Source organism: Phascolarctos cinereus, unplaced genomic scaffold (assembly GCF_003287225.1).
Source record: "Phascolarctos cinereus isolate Bilbo 61053 unplaced genomic scaffold, phaCin_HiC Scaffold_5;HRSCAF=322, whole genome shotgun sequence".
NCBI classification, from domain to species: domain Eukaryota; kingdom Metazoa; phylum Chordata; class Mammalia; order Diprotodontia; family Phascolarctidae; genus Phascolarctos; species Phascolarctos cinereus.
The window spans coordinates 196,862,852-196,876,823 of NW_027555958.1; the positions used below are offsets into that span (position 1 = coordinate 196,862,852).

The 13,972-nt window shown below is 36.2% G+C and overlaps 1 protein-coding gene across 23 annotated transcripts in view; it reads right to left on the reverse strand.

Moving 5' to 3' along the window:
• RIMS1 (regulating synaptic membrane exocytosis 1) overlaps positions 1-13,972 on the reverse strand; it is a 699,885-nt gene that overhangs the window by 619,689 nt on the left and 66,224 nt on the right. The gene's annotated exons all lie outside the window — the stretch shown is intronic.

Consider the following 13,972-nt stretch of genomic DNA (forward strand, 5'->3'; position numbering starts at 1 on the left):
AGTATTTTGATACTTGTTTTTCAATATTACAATAAGCATGTGTGACAAAGGTTGGTAAGCTACATGGTTGTGTTCATAAACAACTAGTAAACCTATGGGACCCTCAGATATGGCAGATTATCAATGGAAAAATTTGGTAAACAACCTTGTCATTAGTTTATGTCACCAGGCATCCATCAAATTAATTGGTAAATAAATTCAGTTATTGACTTTCAATCAAAATTTAGATATAACCAGCCAATACCCCATCCATAGCTAGAAATACATGAAACACACCAGAAATCTTCAGCCTTCTGCTTGACCTTGGGTAGTGACCAAGGTACATGCACTGGTAACTCAAACTTAGTCATGTTCATTTGAGTACAGTGCTGATTGACTGAGATTTCCCAAGCTGCCAAGCAACCAATCTGGAAAGGAGACACACACAACTTTTGACTGGGTAGACATGGAATCTTGTCACTGGGTACCAGGATGACACATGCTTACTAGGAAGCCTAGGAAATCAGGTTGGTGGTTTGTTCCTAATGAGATTAATGTTTATATTGCTAAATAGAGAATAGAAACTAATGTTTGTATGCATATGATTAATAAAGTTTGATTGTTAGTATTGAAAGAGAAAAAAAAGTGCCACAAGGTTCAAAATAACTATCAGCAGTTAAGAAATGACAAACAGCCTTCAAAAGGCCTCCCTTTTCCCCATGCAATGAAAATGGAATTCAAATTTTAAAGTTCACACTTCAGCATGAAAAGTCACCTCTGAACATTCTAGCTGTGAGGGAAAACTAATTATTTCAAACTCAGTGGTAGGTAAGTCGTATTTCCTTTTATACAGATTTGAAAGGCATTAATATTTTAGCAACAACTACAGTATGTTAAAAAACAAGAGTCATTAATCTAGACAGTCTCTTGATTTCTGAACATACAAACCTTTTAAATTTATTACTTGCATTTAAATACGTTCATGTCTCACTCGATGTCTTTCTTCCTATCTTATTAAGTGTGCTCTGCTAAATCCTAATAGTTAGATCTTTAAAAAATTAAATGCTTATTGAATGGAATCATTATTTGATAATAGTCTTTGAAAACTAGCATCAGTTTACTTGGCTAAATTATACATGAATAACTAGTGACATTCACACAGAGCAAAAGAGAAATTTATAATTTTTTAAAAGCTTCTATTTTTCACAACTTAATATTAAGTTCTGATCTGGGATTACATGACATATTTTCATCCTTTTTGATGCATCTTGCCAAAATGTCATATAGTCTCCAATTATAACTAGATCAGGGGTCCTTACCCTTTTTGTGCATCATGGATCCTTTTGATAGTCAGATGAAGCCTATGGAACCCTTCTCAGAACATTTTTTAAGTTCACAGGGCATAAAACCATGAGATTGCAAAGGAAATCAACTATACTGAAATAAAGATGTAATATTTCCCATCTAAATTCACCGACCCCCCGAATTCTATCCACATATCACCCATGTTAAGAACCCTTGATCTAACCATCCTACACATCTTTTAAAAATGAGCCCACGGAGCTAATTAGCTAATTTTAAAAAGTTAGCCCCAAAATCCCAGCCTTGTTGATGGCTGTTCTAGTTGATGATGCTAGCACAGCACTGTAACTAGACAGTATACCCAATTTGATAACTTATCAAGACTTTTCTTTGAAATTTATGCAGGGGAAAAAAAAAAGCTTTTTACTTGACCATGCTAATTAAAGTTTGAATATTTCAGAGTCCAAATAAAATCTCTAATTACTAGAACTAATATGTAGATTTTATAGAGCTTGAAATTTTCATTTAAGCAAGAGTAAATGTGGAGCTCATTACAAAAGGCCAAAGTTAAATGACTTTGCAATTATTCAGAAAGAAATTCTTTTCATCAGTCTTAGGTTAAGATCAATTTTAAATTTACATTAACCACCTACCAGACTCCATTCAAGAAAAGGGATGCATATATTAAATGTTGTGCATGTGTGTATACATATTTTTTTAATTTATGATATAAAGCAGATATGTATATATACAGAGAGATGATTAGAGATACAGATAGATAGATAGATAGATAGATATTAAGGATAAATATTAAGGAGGTCTACATTAAGACCCATGATCTCCTGTCCAGCTCACTTAATGAATAAGCCATACTGGCTGTAGCCAAGCACTAGGATGATTTGAGTTGCCTCTGAGAACCTGAGCAAATGTTATCACCTTGTGTCATCAAAATCACATATCTAGAGCTGGAAGTAAGCTCAGAGGTCATCTGCTCCAACCCTCTCATCTTCTGTTTTACAGATGAGGAAACTTAGGGCTAGAAATTTTAAGTGATTTCCCAAAGTTCAGATAGATAGTAAGTGACAGAGGCAGAATTCAAACCCAAGCCCTGTGACTCCAAGTTCAGCACTGTTTGAATTATACTATCATCTCCCTAGCAAGTCCACTTGATACGCAGGTAATTTATGAAGCAGTTTGATTTAAGCAGATCCAAGACCTGTCTACCACCGACCAATCCACCTTGGGGCCAGAAAGTCCAACTTTTAGAATTAGCTTTTGATGCTCTGTATGGATATCTAAAACATATGCCAAGGTTGAGGGGAGGAAAAACAAAAACAGTTGCTGTCATATCTGTAGCCTAAGATGTCTCAAAAAGGTCTTTTTATTTCGAGCTCATTTGAACTGTAAGGCTGATCTCCAACCTCCAGGCAGGTAGCAAGCATAGTCATGGTGCACAGAGGGCCCCAGGAAAGAGAAACCACAGACATAGAACACAGATCCTCCTGGCTAAATGCGAAGAGAAAAATGAGCCCGTGTTGAGGAAGTTACATGGGATGCCAAAAAGTATAACCACACCCTTCCCAAATGTAACAGCCTTATCTAGGTCAGACTCATTCTTCCCAAGTCACAATAGTGGCCAGTCTAATAACTATCAGCAGCAGGCATTGTTCTCTTCCCTAAATCTCTTGCTTGATGAAACCCCTCAATATGGTATGACAGAATCACAACGCAGCTCAGTAACTACTCACACTACCATTAGTCTTAGACATGGTCTTGACACTGAGGAAATGAAGATCAATTTCTAAGAAATAACCAGTATATTTTTACTGGTAATATGTATAATCATCAAAAAGTAATATGTTGACACATCAGTACCTTCACTTACATCATTCCTTTGTTCAGAAAGCTTCAATGGCCTAATTAACCACCTAACTCACTTACCTAGCTAATTAGATCTATATTCCTTTCATTCAAAATCTTTCATGTTTGGATCCAAACCTATCTTTCCAGAATTATATTAGACTACTTAAAAAAAAGTTACAGGCATCTAGGTGGTAGAGTGGATAGAGCTCTGGGCCTGGAGTTAGGAAGACATGAGTTCAAATCTGCCCTCACATATTTACTAGCTGTGTGGCATGGGGCAAGTCACTTAATCTCTATTTGCCAGCTACAAAATGGGAGTAATAATAGTATCTACATCCCAGGGTTGCTGTGAGGATCAAAGGTGAAAATAATTAAAGTGTTTATCACAGTCCTGGCACACAGTGGGTGCCATACAAATGCTAGCTATCATTATTTTAAAATTTAATTAAAAAATTAAAAAGCACTCTCTCTTTTCTTTCTCTCCATTTCCCTCTCTCAGTGAGGAAGGGGGTGGGGAAAACAATGGAAAACAAAACCACTGCTACAAAACATATTGGCCATGTTCAAAAATGTGTCTTATTCGGCATCCTGAATCCATCACCTCTCTCACAGGAGGTACATATGACGCTTCATCATCACTCCTCTGGAATCAAGGTCAGTCATTGTGCTGATCAGAGATCTTAAGTCTTTCAAAGTCTTTAAAATGTTATTCTAGAAATTGTTTTGCTAGCTCTGCTTACTTCTCTCTGTGTCAGTTCATGGTATCCAAGATTCTCTGAAATCATTTCCTTCATCATTTCTTACCACACAGTAATATTCAATTACATTCATATGCCTAACTTGTTCAGCCACTCTAATTTATGGGCATGCTGTTAGTTTTCACTTCTTTGTCTTTTCAAAAACAGCTGCTATAAATATATTATACATAAAGGTCCATTTCCTCTTTCTTTATATTTCTTTTCATCCCACTACTTATATATATATATATATGTGTGTGTGTGTGTGTCTATGTATATATATATGTGTGTGTGTGTGTATGTATATATATATGTATATGAATGTTAGTTATTTTATTAGCAGTAGAAAGAAGATGATGATGATGATGATGATGATGATGATGATGATGATGATGATGATCTCGTGGCCAAACTGTACACACTGACTCCTGAGTGAGGAATACATTTTTCCTAAGTTAAAATTCTTTAAGTATCCTATTGCTTATTCCTCTCCCTCAAATAGACCATAATCTCCTTAAGAGCAGAGACTATCCCATTCCCAATGTGTTCTTCTATAGTAGATGTTGAATGCATGTTTGTTGATTTGTTGAATTAGGTTATATAGGATTTGGAGCTAGAAGAAAGCTTAGAGATCATTTAATGCAAGCCCCACATTTTACATACAGGGTATCTGAAGTCTAGAGAGGTTAAGTGATTAATTGAGGTCACATAAATAATAGTAAATACCAGAGACAAGATTTGAACCCAGTTTCTTTTCACTCCAAGTTCAATATTCTTTTGGTCTCACTATGAACTATCATGAATGAGTGATCAAAGCTCACTAGCTGTCATTTCAGAGGACCCTAAAATATTGGACATCAGATGAACACATAAGTAAATATTAAGTGAACAATGAGGCAGTCAAGAAAGGTCCAGATATTAGATGCCCTATTGAAACACTTTGAATAATCAGGGAATGCTTGAAAGCTATGCATAAACTGCGAAACATGAACTATAAATAGATGAGAGAAGAACATAACAATCAAACTTCTGCTTAAGTTTACCCAAAGCAAAGTCTGGCAACCACAGAAGGGACATAGATAGAGTTAATATAGTCTACCTCAAGTCATTAAGAGATATTATAGCAACCAGAATTCATCCCAGTGATCAAAAGACATCCATTTTAGGCCAATTTGGAGAAATTCCTCTTTAACCTAGTTGCCCCCACTTGAAGGATTCCCATTAATTGCCAATGACATCTATATTATGTCATATTTGTATACCTGTGGAGCCAATAAGAAACCTGACATCCTTCAAGTGCATGGATTATTAGAATCTTACAAGCCCACACATTTCAATGTGAAATAACGAAAGGAGTATAAAAGGAGACATAATGTAGGACAGAGGGGAAAAAAATCTGTATTTGAGTCAGAGGATCTGGGAACACAGTTTCAAATAAAAACTCTGCTCCTTATTACCTGTGTGACCTTGTGAAATTGGCTTAACCTTTGTGGATGTCAGGTTTTTTTTCTATAAAAATGAGGGGATGATGTCTAAATTATCTCTAAGATTCTTTCTACCTCCAGTTCAATAGTCAGGGTGCTTATTTGTATGTTTCCATGATACTTCACTCATGATGGAAGATTGGAAGTTAGTCTTTTCAGATATGAAGTGCTAATCTGAATTTGACCACAAATTATACACAAGATACGGGTTACATGCATGTATAGATATTGAATCTGGAGAAGTTTATTATTTTTCTTTTTTTTCCTATTAATAGAAACAAGAGTCAGGTGCCATTTCTTAAGTGATGCACATGGCTACTGGTGGTTTTGACCATAGTTAAGCTTTACTTCTTAGCATTTAGATTATGGAAAGGTACTCTAGAATCCTATCTGAGCATATGCATGGACAGGGAGTTTGGACTAGTAATAGCTAAGTAATAATAACTTACTTACTAAATAGTATTTACTATGTGCCAGACAGTGTGATAAGTACTTTACAATTATTATTTAATCTGATCCTCATAACCATCCTAGCAGGTAAGTTTTACTATTATCTCCATTTTATAGATTAGGAAACTGAGGCAAACAGAAGTGAAATGACTTACCCAGGGTTACACAGCTACCAAGTACCTGAGGCTAGATTTGAATTCAGGTTTTCCTGACTTCAGGCCTGGGGCTCTATCCACTGTGGCACCTAGTTGCCTGGACTAGATTTCTGAGGTCCCTTATATTTTGAAATCTGTGATCTTCTGTAAACCTGGAAGAATTCTTGGAGATGATCTAGTCCAAACCTTTGATTTTACATATAAGAAAACTGTGGCCCATAAAGGTTATGTGAATTATCCAAAATTACTGTGGTAGCTATTAGTTATAGAAGTAGAATTAGAATTCAGCTCTCCTGACATCTAATGCTTTCCCCAGTAAACCACACGAATCTACTGATTAGTAAAAGCAATATAGATTTTGAGTTTTTATCCCTAGAGTGTTATCGACATAGGTAGAGTAATACAACTATTTGGGGTGAGGGGAGCAACAAATGAAGACAGTAATATTGAGGAATTCAGTGGTCTTCCACTCACTTCCACCCATATGCTGGCCCTTCCCTCAAAGAACACAGTCAAGCAGAATAGCAGGCTGCCAAACAGTGGTCTTGGTGAAAAACAGAGGAATAATGTTCAGAGGAGGCAAGTCAAAATAGTTGTGTCATGGATATTCAATTGTAGTACATATGAGTCCCCCAGATTTCTGCTGATGCACATGTTAAAAAGGGAGTGGCCCATCATCCATATCCCCCACACCAAGTTTAACCCCTCCCCTCAAGATTTCTTATTTTCCTGCATTATTCTAGTGTCCCAGAATGTTCCCATCATTCAAGTATATTCCAGTATGCTCCCACTCAAACTGCCTTGTATTTAAATACTTTACGTATTTATTCATTTTATATTTATGCTATATATACATAGATACACACATACATATATATTGTATATATACATAACTGCATCTGTTTATAAATAGATATATTTATTTATGTATACATATGTATATTATATGTGTAGTATATATTCATACTCATCTCCTTAATTACAATATGAGCTCCTTTCAAGTAATGATTATTTCATTTAAAAAAAAAATTCCCTCGCTGTCACGGTGCCTGGAACATAGTTAAGTGCTTAATAAATGCTTGTAGATTAATTGATTGATTGCTATAAAATAACCCACTGCAACAGTGCAGTAGATCTTATTACTGTATTCTTTCACTAAGTTTATTCTTTAATCTTGTGGTAATTTGAAGACCCATAGGATCTTAGGTCTAGAGCTAGAGGGGACCACAGAGACCATCTAGTACAGCTTTCTCATATTTCATATGAGCAAATTGGGGTCCAAGAGGTTTAACTGACTTGGTCAAGGTCATACAAGTGATAAGCATAAAGGGAAAGGGAGAAGGAGAAAGTATGTGAATCTAGGTCCTTGGATTTCATTGTATCACATGGCCTCACACATACAGAAAAAAATACTCTCAGTCTTTATATAAAGACCTACTTGATTAAAAAAAAGCTTTCTATTTTTCACCATATATAGCTCATGTACATATCCATGGCATTCATTACAGGAGAACCCCAAAAGCTGCATAATGGAAAGAATTTCACTGTTCATTTTAGGCGGTGATGAACAGTGATTAAATCTACTAAGAAATAAAATATGTTTTCCTGCCCCACCAACAAGCAGGGAATTCAGAGGGAGTGAAATGACAAAGAAAAAGAGGAGAGGAGGAAAATAGAGAAATCCAGAAATTGACAGTTTTATCAGTTACAGCCTTCTATAGTCCTTTCAGTAAATCACAGGGAGGGTTTGGTTATAGTTCTCAGATTGAGTGTATTATGCAAATAAATAAAGGCAATAAAACAGGGAGAAAACAGTGTGATATTGTGACAGGAGGAAAGCTGTAGCTCACATGAGTAATGCAATTTACACTGAGATACAGGTGAAAGAAGGCTAATGTCTTTAGTCAAACAGCATATTTCAGAGATAGCAAAGAATATGAAAAGGCTCACAAAGCAATAAATCTCTGTTTTCTCTTCTCTTCTCTTCTCTTCTCTTCTCTTCTCTTCTCTTCTTTCTCTCTCTCTCTCTCTCTCTCTCTCTCTCTCTCTCTCTCTCTCTCTCTCTCTCTCTCTCTCTCTCTTCCCTCCTCTTTTTCTCTCTCTGTTATTTGATTCTCAAATTTTCAAGCACTTATCTGATGTCAATTGGGAATTTAATTTTATAATAGAAATTAAATTAGGAAAGCATATTTTGGTGAAAAAATAATAGATAGAGGTTCTTAGCTTAGCTTTACCTCTAACCAGCCATATGACCTTGAGTAACTCAATGGGATTTTCTGGGCTTCCTTTCCATGTAGACATTTATAAAATGAAGAGACTGGGCTAGATGATCTCTAATATTTTATGACACTTCTAGGAAAAGATAAACATAGATTCATAATATTTTATTATTGTATTTTTAATATTATCTTAGGACTAAGATCATTAATTTGAAGCTGGAAGGTATCATAGTGGTCATACGATCAATCAATCAATCAGGAAGCATTTATAAAATACCTATTATGTGTCAGGCACTGTATTATGAGCTATGGATACAAAAACAAAAGTGATACAATCCTGCCTTCAAGGAGTTTAGGGTCTTCTGATGGGACGCTGCATGTTCACAAATCAGTAAGTAGAAGATATATACAAAGTGATTTTGGTAGTGGGTAGAGTGGGATGATAATAACTGGAGAATTCAAGAAAAATCTCTTGAAGCAGACTAAACTTGGTATAAATCCTGAAAAGATCCAGGGGTTTGAAGAATCAGAGGTGAGAAGAAAGAGCATGCTAAGCAGGGGGACATGGTGATGGGAGCTGGAATATCCTGAACTAAGTACAGGCAAGAGGCCAATTTTGCTGGAACATAAAGATAGAATTTGTGAATGTAATCATCCTGGAAAGCTATGCTGGAAACAGATTGTGAAAGGCTTTAAATGCCACACAAGAGATTTGTATTTTGTCCTGGAAGCAATAGAAAGCCACTGACATTTCTTGAGCGGGGTGGGGGGGTGGAGTGGGGGAAGTTGAGGGGGGTGGAGCAATATGGCCAAATATATGCTTTTGCAGTATCACTTTGGCAGTCCCTACACGAGTTAACCAAGGTCTAGAGGGTTCAGGTGACCTGTATAAGATTGCATGGCCAGGATTTGACACCAGGTTCTCTGATTTCAGGTCCAGTGATTTCTCTACTCTATTCTACTGTCTTCAATACTTTAAGGGATCTATGAGATAATAAATGAAAATACTCCCTCCAATGGTTCAGGCCCATCCCCACCTTTTCATTCTGCACAATGCCTGTACTCCTCTAGGACACACGAGGTTTACCTCGATGGTTGTGTTGTTGCTGTTGTTTTAGTATTGCATGTGTACCAGTGTAATACCGATTTTAGTCACAATATAGTTTTTAGCCACAGAAAGACATGAGGACTATCTTCTATAACATATTGGAGAGGATCTGGTCTGTATCAAAAGTGCCCACACTGATGAGAAAATGACTTCAAATACGCACACACACACACACACACACGAGTATATAGCTAGAGAGCTGGATAAAGCTGCCTATCCATTTAACCATAAGCAAAAGGATTAAAATCATGTGCAAATATATATATACCCACACACACACATATGTGTGAGAGTGTGTATGTATACATATATACATATGTACATGTATATATGTATATATGCACATACAGTCCAATTCACTCATTTAGAAATGGAAACACAGAATAAAGAATCTCATTCTATGGAGAACGCAAAGAGAGCTCTCTCAGTGGCCTTTGTCCTAGGTTCTATGACTCCAAGTTATTTTATGATTTGAGACAGCAGAGGAATTCACTAGGTTGTGTTCTCCCATACCTGACTCCAAGCAGTAGCCTATGAGAGCATCTAACATACACAAAAAGTATTCATAGAATATGAGCTTTTTGAAGTCAGAAACAGTTTTAATTTTGCTTTGTATTCCCAGTGCTTTTTGCAATGTCTTACATATAGTTGTTATTTGTCCTTTGTTCTCGAAGAGGACCATGACATCACGGAGGTGATGCCATAGCACTGAATCTGGAATCAGAAAACTAGGTTCAGAACCTGCCTCTGATACTGCCTGTTTGACCTTTGGAAAGTCACTTAACCTAATTTCCTCTGCAACATCAAGGTATAAGATTACATGGTGTTTTAGATTCCTTCCAGCTGTAAATTTGTAATTCTCTGACTACCCACATGATAACAATAAGTGACTTGATTCACTCCAATAATGTCATTTTATTCTTTAATATTTTCATGTCAAGTCAAGACGAGAGTATTGATCCATCTCCATCCTTATTTAGCTTCATTAATATTCAAGATTCTCCCTCCTTGCTTCTGATTTACTTAAGCAGTAATAGTCATAGTTAAATAGTAAACACTGACAAAATTAGCTGAAGTCTATGCCTTAAAATATTTCCCCCTTTCATCATCCATTTCTTGACACTTAGCATGAATGACTTGCTTATGTAAAGCTGAGTGTGTTTCTGAAAGAGAGACAGAATGAAAGAGGAGATTTGTAAAAGTTTGATGATATTAGGATTTTCTTTAATATTTTAGGTCCAGGGCTTTGAGATCAAGAGAATCACTGCAGTCTTCTTCAAAACTTGTGCTTCCCAGCATACTTCAATAAAAAAAAAATATTTATTTTTCTTGAGTTTTTTTCTTGTCTATATTTTCTTTTACAACATGACTATTATTAATATGCTTTGCATGAATATACATGTATAACCTATATGGAATTGTTTGCCTTCTCAATGTGGAAGGAGGAAGGGAGAAAATTTGGAACACAGAGTTTTAAAAATGAATGTTAAAAATTGTTCTTACATTTAACTGGGAAAAAAAAAATACTTGAAAATTTAAAAATGTATACTTCTTTTTAGACTTGAATTATACTTAGATTACTGTGTCTTATAATGTTATAAAGGGGAAAAGAGGAAGATAGAGATACAGAAAAGGAATAGTGCAAAAGACAAGTGGGCCAAGATGGAAAACTGAGCCCTGCATAGATATCTCTCCTCTCCTCTTTAGAAAGTGACAGGCATCCAACCAGTCCTTCAACTGAATGCATGCCTATCCTAGAAAGAACAAAGTCCTTTCACTTGGAGGGTCCTCTTGTGGAAGCAGTACCTTACTGTTTCTAAACAGAAAAAAAAAAAACCAAAAACATCGGGCAGGAGAAAGATGGGAAGATTTTTTTTTCTTTTTTCTGATAAAAGACAGGAAACAGAGATTGGAGATGACTTGTGAAAATATGGGGGTTTTTTCCCCACCAGATTTGTGATTTTACTGGTGCAGGTACTTTACAAAGATGACTTTCCTCTTCCAAAGCAGATAGGCACTTTGTCAACAACTTACAGGTTTAAAATATTGCTTAAAGCACAGAGAGGGTAAGTGACTTGCCCAAGGTCACAAAGCCATTATGTGTCAGAAATGTAACTTGAACCCATGTCTTCCTCACCTAAAGGGGAATTCTATCATTCTGCTTGAATATGCAAGCAAATAAGTAACAGAAGTGTTTCCCTACTTAATTGAAATCAAATAAGTTTAGAGGGTCTCTACTTGGATCCATACAGAAAATGATAAGTTGTTCTTACATTTACTCTCTAGTCCCCAATTCTAATTGTATTTTATATTTATGTATTATATTCTGTAATGTGATATGGAATATCCTATAGATAGCTGAAGGAACAGGATCTCTTTTCTCATTTGTAAAATGAGAGAATTGCACTAGATGGCCTCCAAGATCCCTTCCAGTGCCAAATTTATGATCTTAAGCTTGTTTTGCCCCTACAGTCCTGATAATCTGCATGCAATATCTACTTACCACTTTGATTTGAATGCTGTGGATGTTTTATGCAGCAATGAACTTAACTGAGCAGGGAGGTAAAGAAGGGACTAGTTTCGCCTTTTCACTAAATCATCTAGAAGCCCTTACCTCAGAAAAAGGGAGTGATGGAAGCAAACTCCAGATACTATGACTCCCTACCCCCAAATCCCCAGTGCATTTTCCCTCTGGCTCATTGCCCAGCTTCCTTAAGTATTTTTTTTCTTTACAGTACAACACTATTTATACATGCTTTTCCCCTTCTTGTATGCCTACTTTATCATGGCTGTCAACTTTAAATACAATTTAATTTTACAGCGCCATAATTCTGAGCCTCCAGGCAAAACTGTCAGAAAGGCCCCCTTCCTCTTGGAGAGTTGGAAAATAAAGACATCTCAATAAAAGAGAGTCTCCCTCCTTTTCAAGACACCTCAATGCTTGGATTATGCATACACCTATGAATTTAAACCTTCCTGGAGCACCAATAATGTGACAGGTGACAGGTGATATCTGTCTGGGTGCCATGTAAAGGCCCTGATGTGCTAAAGGGGTTTAACATTAGACAGCAGCATCTGAGTGCATGTTGAATGTTACCCCTAAAATGCCTGAACAAACTGGAAATTGAATGCAATTGGATATTTTTGCTCCATAAGAAATGACTAATATAAAGAATTATGGCAGTGGGAGGTAGTGATAGAAATGAAAAAAAGAAAAGAAAGGAAGCAACATCAATGAAATATTTTAAAAACTTCATAGAAGTGAGCAGAAGGAAATTCAGAAGGGGCATAAACAAGTAGGGCAGTTTTGTTTCCATGACAAATTTAATATGTCCTTAAAAAAATATGCAATAGAAGTTCCCAGTTTCCTAATGCAACCTTTCTTTTTTGTTCCTCTTTGAATATTATAATGCTCATGTTTGTTAAGTTCATAAAAAAAAAAGAAAAAAAATTGAAGAACTAAGTAAACTTGGAAGATCTTATGGAAGAATCACTTATACATTGACCACATTAATACAAGGGAAAAATGATATTTAAAAATATTGAAACTTGGCTCAATGCAGTGGCAATCTTGATAAAGGGGAACTTAGGCCTCTCACTGTGGAGAGGTTGTAGCTACAAGTGAGGACTGAGGCATATGTGCATCGTCAGACCTTTCAATTGTTGGCTGTATTTCTTCATTTCTAGAAAGGATTCTCAGAAAGGGATATTGGGGAGATGGCAATGGAGGAGGAATGGGAAAATAACCAGATTTTTTTAAAAAAAGCATCACCATAATATGTAGTTTTTTAAAGTTAAATGAGGCAAGCAATAGGAACAGCCTACCAGAGCACCAGGACCAAGGCCAGCATAACATTTTCTTCTTTCCAACTACTGTATTTAACAGACGGTATCAGAACTCCCAGACACCCTTTCCTCCTCCCCTTCCACCTCCCTGACATTTACTTATCCCTAAATTTTAGGCTACAACCCACCCACCAACAATTAGTGTAAATTAGGGTGATTCTATTGTATTTATCTTAAAAGAAAAAATATGGTAATTAAGAGATAATTATTAAGTGGGAAATATTGGAGACTAGTAACCCTCTAATTCCAAAACAAACATAGCAAAGTGCCAATGGGTTTAAAAGTGGCAAACAAGGGTAAAACAGTCACTAGATCAGGTGACTGAGGACAAGAGAATATTTTTAGGTAGATAATTGTAATACTTGAAAGCTGACAAAATGTGATTCATTCCAACCTATGCTTGGTGTTAATTTGTTCCATTTTCATCTCTAGCATTTTCTGTTAGGAGCCAACATTTATTTTTACATCCCTTTGAATGTAGACTATAGTTTGTATTCTATAGTCCAAAAAAACCTACAGTATGCGGGCCCAACAATCAACAAGAAGGACTACAGGAGGTAAAGCTGGTGCAGGGCAACCTGGTGACCTTTATGATTCTAACTCTATTTTCACCAAGCACACATTGTCTGCTGCTCACCCCTTAACTCCCACATTCAAATCTTCAGCACAGAATTAAGCAGGAACGTGGAGGGGGAAAATGACTTGTCACAGAGTCTTGAGGAGGCGGGGAGAGTTCTCTAGGCACAAATTCAAGTACTTGCTTGCCAGATGAACACAAGATTTTTAATGACCAGCTAAACCCACAGTGTGAGCTTTTCTGCATATTATG